We start from the raw sequence: 13037 nt of genomic DNA on the forward strand, positions 1-13037 counted from the left end.
CCCAGTACTGTATCTCAGCAACATGCAAACTCTACACAGAAACGCCAACAACATATTTCCAATGAGTCTTCGTTGTAAGTTCATCAGTGTAATGATTTCCTCCGTCATGCAGCACGCTGGTGTTTTTACATTGCTGTACGGTAAGACCAGGGTTACTTTAGCCGATTGGCCGAGGTGGACGAGCTCTTTCACTGGTTTATCATGTCGAGCTGTAAGTTTTATCGCATGTAATTTGACATCAATAAAAATGACATACAGCTTCAATCTTTAGAGTGCTGCAAACTGCATTGAGCTCAGTGTTTCAGCGCTGTTCAGACACGAGACACAGTTCGTCATTCTTATTGTCGAGGACAACACAAAATCTTGAACAATACACTACACTGAACATGTATTATACGCATAGATATCAGCTATTTGACAACAAGGTGTCTCAGTGGTCAGCACTGTGGTCTCGGAGCAAGAAGGTCGCTGGTTTGAGTCTCGGTTGGGTCAGGTGGTGTTTCTGTGTGGAGTTTGCATGTTCCCCCTGTATTGGTGTGGGTTTCCTCCGGGTGCCACTGTGGGCTCATAATATTGAGCTATTTATTGTATTTATATTTGCAGGATTAATATACACCGCACTAATGAATGATGTCAACACTAACTTTTATTTAAGGTCGGGAAATTAGATAATAAAAAGCAGATGCTGAGAGTGTGTGTGTGTGAAAGAGAGAGAGAGGGAGAGAGGGAGAGAGAAAGTGAGAGAGAGAGTGAGAGAGAGAGTGAGATAGAGGGACGTATCTGACAGTGATCTGATGAGGATCGGGGCCTGCAGTGGCGCATCTGTGGCCTTACAGAAAGAGTTTTCCTCTGGTGACTTAAAAATGTGGAAAAAATTAAAAACTGTCACACTCACAGTAGAGCAGAGAGAGAGAGAGAGATGGAGGAGTATGTGGAGTGAAAAACTATCTATCTGTCTGTCTATCTGTCCATCCGTCCATCTATTCATCCATCCAATCATCCATCCACACATCCTTCTGCCTATCCATCCAATCATCCATCCACACATCCTTCTGCCTATCCATCCAACCATCCATTTATCCATCCATCCATCTTTCTGCCTATCCATCCATTCATCCATCCAACCATACATCCATCTAACCATACATCCATCCTTCAATCTATCCATCTATCCATCCAATCATCTATCCATCCATCTTTCTGCTTATCCATCCAACCATCCATCCATCTATTCATCCCCCAGATATCTATCTTTCTTTCTGCCTATCCATCCATCCATCCATCCACATTTCTGTCTATCTATCCATCCATCCATATAATCATCTATCCATCCATCTTTCTGCCTATCAATCCAATTATCTTTCATCCATCTTTCTGCCTATCCATCCTCCATCCATCCATCCTTTCGCCCATCCATCTATCCATCCATTTGCCCATCCACCCGTATGTAACAGGAAAAATAATTTTGTCTGTGACACCACCACCCCTCAAACCCCCACCCCCTCAACTCTTCCCTTTGTCCACAACAAGCTCAAAATGTTGTCATAGGGCCCGTACTGGCCAGCGGCGCCCTGGCTACCCTTCATCACATGTTCGGGGGAAATAGAGGAAAACACTTTAACGGGATTGTAGCGGGATAGAGTGATAGAATACAGGAGTAACAGGATTTGCCCCATTCTCCTCCTCTGTGCATCTCTTTGACAGTGTTTTACATGTGTCCTGCTGATTCTCCATCTGCTGGAATAGACCTTGAGTTTATGTTGGAGTAAAACAGCACTTAAGGTCATCCGCTGCTGTGCTTCATCTTTCTGTCTAATTAGAGGTGTAAAGCTGGAGTCTCTGACAGCAGAACACATCAGTTCAGCTGCAGGTCACAGAGCAGGCCTGATCAATGAGAGTCCGCTGCTGCTGCTGCTGCTGCTGCTTTACAACATTAACCCTGATTATCAGAACAAACACTGCGTCCTGCTGACCCACCTGCACACACAGATTTACATTACTGCATTGGCAGAATAATTATTGATAGATGAATTGGATGGATGGATGGATGGATGGATAGGTGGGTGGGTGGATGGATGGATAAGCAGAAAGATAGAAGGATGGGGATGAATAAATAGATGGATGGATGGATGGATGGATGGATGGATGGATGGATGGATGGATGGATAGGCGAATGGATGGATAGATAGATGGATAGGTAAAAAGATGGATGGATAGATAGAAGGATGGATTGATAGATGAATTGAATGGATGGATAGAAGGATGGATGGATGGATGGATGAATAGATTGGCGAATGGATGGATGGATGGATGTATGGATGGATGGTTGGATGGATAGGTGGATAGATGGATGGATGGCACTCACCGGCCACTTTATTAGGTACACCTGTCCAACTGCTTGTTAACGCAAATTTCTAATCAGCCAATGACATGGCAGCAGCTCAAGGCATTTAGGCATGTAGACATGGTCAAGACGATCTGCAAATGCCTTGTTGATGAGGCCAGAGGAGAATGGCCAGACTGGTTCCAGCTGACAGAAAGGCAACAGTAACTCAAATAAGCACTCGCTACAACCGAGCTCTGCAGAAGAGCATCTCTGAACACACAACACGTCCAACCTTGAGGCGGATGGGCTACAGCAGCAGAAGAGCACACCGGGTGCCGCTCCTGTCAGCTAAGAACAGGAAACTGAGGCTACAATTCACACAGACTCACCAAAACTGGACAATAGAAGATTGGAGAAACGTTGCTGCTCTGATGAGTCTCCATTTCTGCTGACACATTCGGATGCTCGGCTCACAATTTGGCCTCAACAACATGAAAGCATGGATCATCCTGCCTTGTATCAGCGGTTCAGGCTGGTGGTGGTGGTGTAATGGTGTGGGGGAGATTTTCTTTTCTTTTACCAATTGAGCATGGTGTAGTATAATTTACAGCATAAAAATGAATAAAATGTGTGAAAACGTGACATCTATTTGTAATCTGATGTAAAAAAAATGCTCTGAATGACAACTTTTTATTTTATTTTATTCAGAAATGTCATCTATACATTACAAAAGAAGGCTAAAATGTAACTCAAACACATGCAGTGTATAACCTGTAAATCCAGAGAAACTGAGAAAATTCAAGTATCGGTTCATTGTCTTTCCATAAATAAATTCAAACTTAAAGTTCAAACAAAAAACAAATATTAAAACAAGAAACTTCAAATGTGAAAGAAGCATTAATTTAGTCCATACGTGTACTTGTCATGCTTATTTGTATGTTATTATTATCACATCTCCATCTCCACTATGGACGTCCAGCGTTCTCCAGCCTCCGGTGCCTAGACTGCAGCTCTGCACAAGACACTTGGCCAGAGGAGAAATGGTCGTGTCCAACTGAGCCTGGCTTCTCTCCAGTTTGTTTTCCTTCACTTTGGTCAATTGGTGAAGTTTGTTCCTCCACTGTCGCCACTGGCATGCTGGGTTTAGACTTGTGGAGCTGTGCATGGATGGATTTACTCTTCAGTGTTTGGACTTTCAGCAGTGAAGATTAAATCGCACTGAACTGAGCTAAACTAAACTTCAGCTCTGAACACTGGACTGACACAGCTTCAGTTTACTAGAACTTCTGTGTTCAGCTGCTGCCATACAACAATCTACAGTGTAGAAGTGCTGGAGAAACAAACATGAATGGAATTAAAAATTACTAATAAAAAAGTAGTCATTTTAATAATCAAAGTCTCATTTCACTTCTTATTTTAAAGTATTTAGTGGGGTATTTCTCAATTTTGTTATTTAATAAAATAGTATGTATTGTATATTTACATTGCTGTTGTAGTGGTTTAACCTGTATGCAGCCTGTGTCTGAGAGTAGCATCATTTCATTGATCCTATTTTAAAAGTAAAGCAGACCTTTTTCTGTGTGTAGTTTTGTGTTGAGAAGGTATAAATAGAGTTCTTAGCCACACCCCTTTAGTGGTCATGTGATGATGAGGTCACAGGACTCCAACATGGACGACACTGGAGCCTCTCAGGTGTGCAGACGTGTGTTTTCTCAACCCATTCCTCAGGTTAGTTTATTGGATTATTTGTTTGTTCCTTGTATAATTATTCCTCAATGCTGGTAATGTGAATCTGCTGTGTGTTTGCTGTATATAAAGCAATATATATGCACCAAGCTGATGGAGAATGTTTATCTTTTAAGCCATTTAAGAAATGGTTTCTTAATAACCAAGCTTGAACATGTGGACACAACATTGTGGGTTGTTGATGTTGTTGTTGATTTGTGTTGTTTATTTGAGTGTAGTTTATAGTTTGAATGTGTATTTGTATTGATATTTAGGCCTTTAACATCTAGCAAAGGGAATCCACCAATGAACGCTAGTCTCTGGGCTAATTTGGGTGCATATATTCTCTTGGGGAACATTTATAAATGTTCACTGTCCCATTGGAGGGAAAATTAAATTAATAAACTTGAGCACAATGTGTTATGTGGAATGCGTTATAAGGAGCTCTTGTAAGTAATGAGTTTAGCAATAGCATTTGAGTTGGTTTAAAACATGTACAATCATTTTTTTTTTCAAATGGCTAATCCCTTAGCATGTTAAAAGCATGATTTAAGCACTTTGCTTACATTTTTTAGTTCATGTTCTAGCTTGAGAGCTAATGTGCAACCATGTTTTGTCATATTGTAAACGTTATTAAAGGTGCTAGCTAGATAAAGCTACTTTGCTACTTTGTATCACGTTTCCAGCATTCTTTATCATGTTGGTAGCTGGCTTTAGAAAGTCATAGCATGCTTTAGCACATCGCTGGTATGTTTCAGCATGTGATGTAGCCCGTTGCTTTAGCATTTTAGCACATTACAATCGTTTTAACATGATTTATCACAATGCTACCATGCTTTATAGCTGTATTATGGCATTGCCAACATATTTCACAACACAGATTTCATCTTACTAGTATTGTAGCATTCTGCTAACATGGTGTAGCATCATGCTACCATGATTTATGGGATTGTCATTGCTGACATTTAACTTTTTTTTTAGTGTACATTAACTTTCATCAAATTGCTAATGCTTTAACATGTTGAAATCAAGATTTTAGCACAGTGCTACCAAGTTATTGCTAGTTAGGAGTTTATTGTATGTAGCTTGTTAACATGAGTTAGCCCATTTACATAATGTCTTACACTGCTAATGTGCTACCTCATTTTGTCATATTGTAAACATTGGTAAAGGTGCTTGCAAGCTAAAACTACTCTGCTGGTCACGTGTTCTAGCATACGTCATGTTGGTAGCTGACTTTACAAAGTCATAGCATGCTTTAGCACATTACTAGCATGTTTCTGCATATGGTGCAGCCTGTTGCTTTAGCATTTTAGCACATTACAAAGGTTTTAACATGATTTGCCATAATGCTACCATACTTTATATCTGTATTATGGCATTGCCTACATATTTTACAACACAGATTTCATCTTGCTAATATCATTGCACTATGCTAGCATGGTGTACCATAATGCTACCATGCTTTATGAGATTGCCATTGATGACATTTTACTTTTTTTAATGTACATTAACTTTCATAATAATGCTAATGCTTTAGCATGTTTAAAGCATAATTTTAGCACAATGCTGCAATGTTTCCATTTATTGCTAGTTTGGAGTTTATTGTATGCAGCATGCTAACATGAGTTAGTGCATTGACACCATGTGTTATCATACTGCTAATGTGCTACTTCCTTAAACGTTTAAACATGATTTATCACAATGCTACCATGCTTTATTGCTGTATTATGGCATTGCCTACATATTTTACAACACAGATTTCATCTTACTAATATCGTAGCATTCTGCTAACATGGTGTAGGACAATGCTACCATGCTTTAAAATTTATTTTTAAATATACATTAACTTTTATCAAATTGCCAATGCTTTAGCATGTTGAAAGCATGATTTTAGCACATTGCTGACATATTAGTTCATGTTCTAGCTTGAGAGCTAATGTGCTATGTTTTGTCATATTGTAAACATTGTTAAAGGTGCTAGCTAGCTAAAGCTACTGTGTTGGTCACATGTTTCCAGCATACGTTATCATCTTGGTAGCTGGTTTTAGAAAGTCATAGCATGCTTTAGCACATCATTAGCATGTTTCATATGGTGTTGCCTGTTACTTTAGCATTTTAGCACATTGCAAACATTTTAACATGATGGTGTAGCATAATGCTACCATGCTTTATGAGATTGTCATTGATGACATTTTTACTTTTTTTAAGTGTACGTTAACTTTCACCATATCGCTAATGCTTTAGCATGTTTTAAGTTATTGCTAATTAGGAGTTTATTGTATGTAGCTTGTTAACATGAGTTAGCCCATTTACAGAATGTCTTATACTGCTAATGTGCTACCACGTTTTGTCATATTGTAAACATTGCTAAAGGTGCTAGCTAAAACTACTCTGTGGTCACATGTTTCTAGCATATGTTATCATGTTGGTAGCTGGCTTTAGAAAGTCATAGCATGCTTTAGCACATCACTAGCATGTTTCAGCATGTGATGTACCCCGTTGCTTTAGCTTTTTAGCACATTACAACGTTTTAACATGTTAAACCACAATGCTGCCATACTTTCTATCTGTATTATGGCATTGCCTACATATTTTACAACACCGATTTCAGGTTACTGATATTGTAGCACTCCGCTAACAGTAGCATCATGCTACCATGTTTTTTGACATTGTTATTTGACATTTTAGTTTTTTAAAACCGTACATTCACTTTTAATAAATTGCTAATGCTTTAGCATATTGTATAAATGTAACCACATAAGTGTAAAGCTTTAATAGCAAAATGTAAATGTGGCTGAAAGCTGTAAAAACAAGCAAATCCTGCACCCTACTCAACATGGCAGTCTATTCAATTGGTATATTAAAATGCTCCCCTTATTAGTGGATAAACTGTGCTCTACTTTGTCCTTTCTTCTTCTTGTTTCTCCAGGTGAAGTTGTTGTCAGTATGCCCCACATACAGCAGCTTCTGGTTAACGTGTATTGTAAATGTTCGGTTTATTCTGAAGACGATGGGCAGTTTCTGATCAGATATCCGGGTTCAGATGTAACTCGTGCTGTTGTGAGTTAGTGAAGGACTGCAGATGTGTGTTTATTCCACTGAGATTTATTCCTGACCGGCCGCTGACCCGACACTCTTCAATAATCTGCTGCAGGATTTCCTTCACACTCATCACAGCTTCTATTGAGCAGAATAAAAGCAGTTTATGTGTGACTGAACATCACTTCTGACCAGAGCTGCGGTCCACAGACGGCCACAAAAGAGCAAGAAACATGCCCAGATAGCAAAATATACTCGGGCCAGTTCCGGCTAGATTGTCGCCTGCCGGAGACTAACCCCTCGGCCCAACTTCGGCTGCCGGACTCGGGCCGGATGCCTGTGGACTCACTGCCCGATTCCGGCCCGAATCAAGCGGGCCAGATGCGGCGGCCGTAAGCGAGCCGACGCTGCGCATCCGCGCCGAAATCGGCGCGAGGGTAATGTGCGCTGCGGCCCGGAGCTGGCGCGACTCCGTATTTATACACCTTATAAAACCTTTTGGTATTACATTGGTACTTGATATATGGTATTACAACCATTTGAATTTATATAACAGCAAACACAGGCTATAATGTAAACACAAAGTGTAAGCACTGCGTTTAACCTTTGAATAAAGTGCAAACTGCATACATATTCTGTAACGAAAATAATCAAGACAAATGACAAAATAAATAAATGTTAAACGTTTATTGATTGCATGACAAAAATAGTACTAAAATTTTATAAATAATTTTGTAGTGCACAAGAATATCAATATAAAAACAACAATAAAACAACACAATAAAGACACACAGAAAGATTTAAACAAAAAAATCTAAAAATTACACACAAACACAGATGTTTTTAAAACAACCCTGTTTTCCCAATAGACTTGAATTAAAAATTTGTAAAAAACAGCTAAATTTTATATAAACCTAAATATAGAAACCAATTTAAGATATAGCAAGAAACATCTTAAAAATACCAATGACAATCCGTAAAATATCCAAGTCAAACTTGTAAAAAGTACTGCAGAATTCTGAAGAAACATCTTGAAACATTTTTTAATAAAACATTAAAATAATAATAAACAAACAAATATATATATATATATATATATATATATATATATATATATATATATATATATATATAAATAATTGCAGAACAAAATCAATTGCACAAACAGCAAGACATGAGTGAGATGATTATAAATTTCATATATATACACGTCTTGTGCAATTTTATATTTATAATTTTATTTGTATTACGTTTATTAAAAATGTATCAAGATGTTTCTTTACAATTTGGCGCACACACATACATACATACATTCCATACATATATACACACACACACATAAATATATACATATACATATATATATATATAAATGCAAATGAAAGTAACAAATTGTTCAAGTATCAGGGAACATCCTAATACACTTAAAATGTTGTTTAAAAAATAAAACAAAATAGTGATGTAGACATTTGACACATTAGCTTTCTCTTCTTTCTTCCTCCATCCCTGTCAGGGGCAAGTTGTAGCTACCTTGTAATGCATTTTTCCACTTCTTTATCAGTGGCGTGGTATGGACATTTGTCCTCACTCCATCTGTGATTAAAAGATAAACAGATAATTAGTAGTGAACAAGTACTAATGTAAAAAAAAAAGAAAAAATTAGGAAAAAAGTAGGCTACCTACGAAGCAAAAAAAAAAAACAATAAAAAAAAACAAATAAACTTAAAACACTTTGAAATTAGCAAGAGCTTGAACTTACCAGTTTCTTCATTTGTTCAGGCTGCTCCTTTAGTTGATTTTCAAGCTTTTCCAAATCCAATTGGCCAAAGGAAGGTCAAATGTGTTTACATCTGGAATTTCATCACGTCTGTTTTGGTTTTGTGAGAATCAGGCCCAGCTGCTGCTTTATGACGTTGCATGATTTTAAAACTTCAGTCAGTCGTGCTAAAAAAGAAAAATAACAGATTAGTATAAATCAACCTGTAGCTTATTCTCATACAACTTCTGTAAATACAACAGTGGGTTAGACACTGCTGATATTCTCTAGTTGATCTTTACTTTCTAGCTGCATTAAACCTTAACAAATTTAGTGATGTCTTACAAAAACATCACGAGATGCAATAAGTTCTGTCTTGATCTCAAACTGCACTAGAACAAAGACTGTAAATGTTCATAGGTGTACTGCAGGAGTGTCCAAACTTTTTGGGCCGAGGGCCAGATGCAAAAAAACAAACGTTGTCGCGGGCCAAATTTTACATACATCACACAGACATATATATATGTCTGATATGACATGATATATATATACATGATATATATATATATATGACATGATATATATATACAGTTGTAGTCAGAATTGTTAGCCCCCCTAAATTATTAGCCACCGTTTATTTTTTCCCCAATTTCTGTTTAACGGAGAGTTAAACATTTTTTCCACACATTTCTAAACATATTAGTTTTAGTAACTCATTTCTAATAACTGATTTATTTTATCTTTGCCATGATGACAGTAAATAATATTTGACTAGATATTTTTAAGACACTTCTATACAGCTTAAAGATGACATTTAAAGGCTTAACTAGGTTAATCAAGTTAACTAGTCAAGTTAAAGTAATTAGGCAAGTTATTTTATAACAATGGTTTGTTCTGAAGACTTAAGGGGCTAATAATTTTGACCTTAAAATGGTTCATAAAAAAAATTAAACCGCTTTTTATTCTAGCCGAAATAAAACATAAGTCTTTCTCCAAAAGAAAAAATATTATCAGACATACTGTAAAAATGTTCTTGCTCTGTTAAACATCATTTGGGAAATATTTAAAAAAGAAGAAATAAATCAATAAGGGGCTAATAATTCAGACTTCAACTGTGTGTAGATAGACAGACAGACAGACAGACAGACAGATAGATAGATAGATAGATAGATAGATAGATAGATAGATAGATAGATAGATAGATAGATAGATAGATAGATAGATAGATCATAACAAGAACTGCTGCTTAATTGAATGCATGTAATAGCGACACCCGGTGGTTATTTATTGAATTACGTTCATTTTTGTATAGCGGGCCAGATTCTATTGATATTTATAAAAAGCCTCGCGGGCCGCAGTTTGGACACGCCTGGTGTACTGGAATGTACAGTATCTGTGCATCTTGATGGTGGTCTTAAGATTTCTGCCATAGTCATTGATGGTGATGTGACTTGTGGTGCTGCATTGATTTCTGAAATCTTCATACCTGCCTTTTATCCAGCCTCTTTGTTCCAAGTAATTTTTCTTCATCACGGTATAGATGTGTCTATACTGTCCCTTAATCAGATACATTTACAAAACAAAACAAAACATCACTTTAGTATAGTGCCAGGGCAAAACTCACAGGTCGTAATAGATCAATGACATAATGTTGACAGTATGTGTTTAAAATAATTGCAAACAAACCTGTTCTGTCTTTAGATGTATGACAGGCGATCATCATCCTCATCTGTCTACCAGTCAGAAATCACAGTTGCGTGTGGATGTTTGAGTCGAGCTTCCTCATATGCATCTATAATAAAACATCACATTGTTGTTAACCTCCCGTAAAGAAAAGTTCAAACCCTGAAATACTATCAAAGTTAATTAATGCATATAATACCTATAGTGTAAATAATCAGTACACAGAAGGTTGCACAAGATTTATTCGGAGATTCATGCAGAGTGACAGCCTTATGAATCTGAGACATAGATTTGTAAGATGGCCAAGCACATGCATTATTCTTTACCCATGAAGATTAACCTACCATTGTGAAAAATGGTTGATGATGACAGCCAATAACAATAAACCATTTCAGCTGTTTGTGAAGCAATTAGTAATGTAATGTCTGAAAAGCTCAATCTATGTTGAAAATGTATCAGCAGTTTACAGCTTATAATGGACTTTTAGCACACAACTATAACATGCCTATTCACGTTCAAAAGAGTGTGCCATTGACTTCTTTGGTCGTGATGTGCTGCAAAATGATCTCACTAACCTTTGTTAAACAAGAACAATGAGACTTAACCAACAAATATTGTTACCCATTCATTTAAATCAGAATTTATCACTGTCAATAACATAAAAAACAAAAAAAAAAAACCATCAAAATCTGCTTTAAGACGTTCAGTTTTACATTAACTGACCATTACAGCTTGAACAAAAGATATAATTGATTCACATAGGCTAACACATATGAATTAAAGTCCATAGTAATATATTTCTCTCGGATAATTTAAAGAGAATAGTAAACAGTCGAGTTTCCATCATTTTCGTGACTAACTGCATAAACAAGATAAACAATAATATTTTATTAATCCAAAACGATTCGTTTTTATTTACACATAATCACAGAATTAATACTGTTGGAGAAGTATACGCCTGTACAATGATTTTTTCAACATCCACGGTACTTTATAATGTTAAATCAGGAAAAAAACACGTTTTGCCAAGTTAGTTAATGGATTCGTCTACAGAAACTTTCTTTAACGCAAAGTTAGCATACACACAAATTCGTTTCATGTTTCTTTAACATAATTAAAATAGTTTTTAGTTACTACACACGTTACAATCTAACATTGTGTAAAAGGAAAAGGAACTTTCAGACGTGTTTGTAACTGTTAGCGTTAGCATACATTAGCTCCAGACGTGTTTCTTAAAGCAAGTTACATTTCGTATCAAACTGTTTTAAATTACTAAACGCTGTTACAACCAAACACCGTGGAAATGTTTTAAGCTCTAAATTCGCTAATTATACAGAACACAAGCAGTAAAAAGCTTACCTTTCTGACCGGACTCCACGTGAAATGTTTGAAAAACCAACCCTTTTCTTCTTGTGATCTTCGTGCCATGGTGGTTGACAACCAGCTTTTTGGAGCATTACCGCCACCGTCTGGATTGAAGTTTGAATCAGGAATTTAGTAACGCATGTGTTTATTATGAAACCAACTTCTGCTTTAAAAAAAAAACAGTCAGCACAGGAGCGTGCTATCTCAAAAATAAGCGAATTTTACATATTTTTTCTCTAGATGACATGTATAATCTATTTATAAATAATATTGTTTTGTTTGCGTCTAAACATTGCGACCATCCACACCAAATATTCTTTTTTTTTTTTTTTTTTTTTTTGCTATCGTACCATTAATATTTTCTCAAATTATCATTAAACGTGGAGCTAACAGATTACTAGATAAAATAAGAACTTAATCGGTTGCCATCAGCCGAGTCCTTGCCAGAAGCGGCCAGGATATGGTTGACCGGAATCGGGCCAGTGCTTTACAGCCGCATCACAACCGCATGTGCGCGAGCGAGCTGCGGGCCGCACTCGGCCCGGATAACACTCGCCGATGCCGAGTCGGAGCCGGAGGCGCCGAGGGGCAGCCGAGCTCGGGCCGATTACTGCCTGCTATCTGGGTGTTGTCTTCAGATTAAAAACACACACTGCCGAGAAACTCAACCAACAAATAAAGCGTAGCCTCATCGACTCCACTGTTCAGGGGAAAAGTCTAAGTCTCTTTGCTGGAAAATGCAGTTTAAACCAGCCTAGGTTTTAAAGGGGTTTTGGCCATTTCCAGCCTGGTCTTAGCTGGTCTGGCTGGCAGATGACCAGCTAAGAGCAGCTTGACCAGCCTAGCCAGGCTGGTAGCCCAGCCCAAACCAGCTATGTCCAGCTTAAACCAGGCTGGTCAAGCTGGTTTTAGCTGGTCATTTTCCAGCCTGACCTGGCTGGAAATGGCCAGAACCCCTCTAAATGCTTGGTCGACCAGCTAAAACCAGCCAACCAGCCTAGGCTGGTTTAAGCAGTTTTTTTCAGTAGGGTTTGTATCTGCTTTTAATTCTGTGAAGTGTTTTAGAGAGGCTGATTGTTGTATTGGTAACCTAGCAACCAACAGTAAACAAGGCAAGCATAATGGAGTCACATGGGTGTA

The 13037-nt window shown here is 37.5% G+C and overlaps 1 long non-coding RNA gene across 2 annotated transcripts; it reads right to left on the bottom strand.

Annotated features, from left to right (window-relative positions):
• Positions 1–8310: 8310 nt before the first annotated feature.
• Positions 8311–11946, bottom strand: LOC137487450 (uncharacterized). 2 transcript variants are annotated; one of them, XR_012389037.1, is made up of 5 exons: positions 11892–11946; positions 10536–10641; positions 10340–10406; positions 8853–9037; positions 8311–8686 (listed from the first exon to the last, which is right to left on the bottom strand). It is a non-coding gene; the product is annotated as an uncharacterized lncRNA (long non-coding RNA). The 2 variants fall into 2 exon arrangements; XR_011006052.2 differs by having other exon boundaries at positions 10336–10406.
• Positions 11947–13037: the final 1091 nt, after the last annotated feature.

The sequence above is a fragment of the Danio rerio genome, chromosome 13 (assembly GCF_049306965.1).
Source record: "Danio rerio strain Tuebingen ecotype United States chromosome 13, GRCz12tu, whole genome shotgun sequence".
NCBI lineage: Eukaryota > Metazoa > Chordata > Actinopteri > Cypriniformes > Danionidae > Danio > Danio rerio.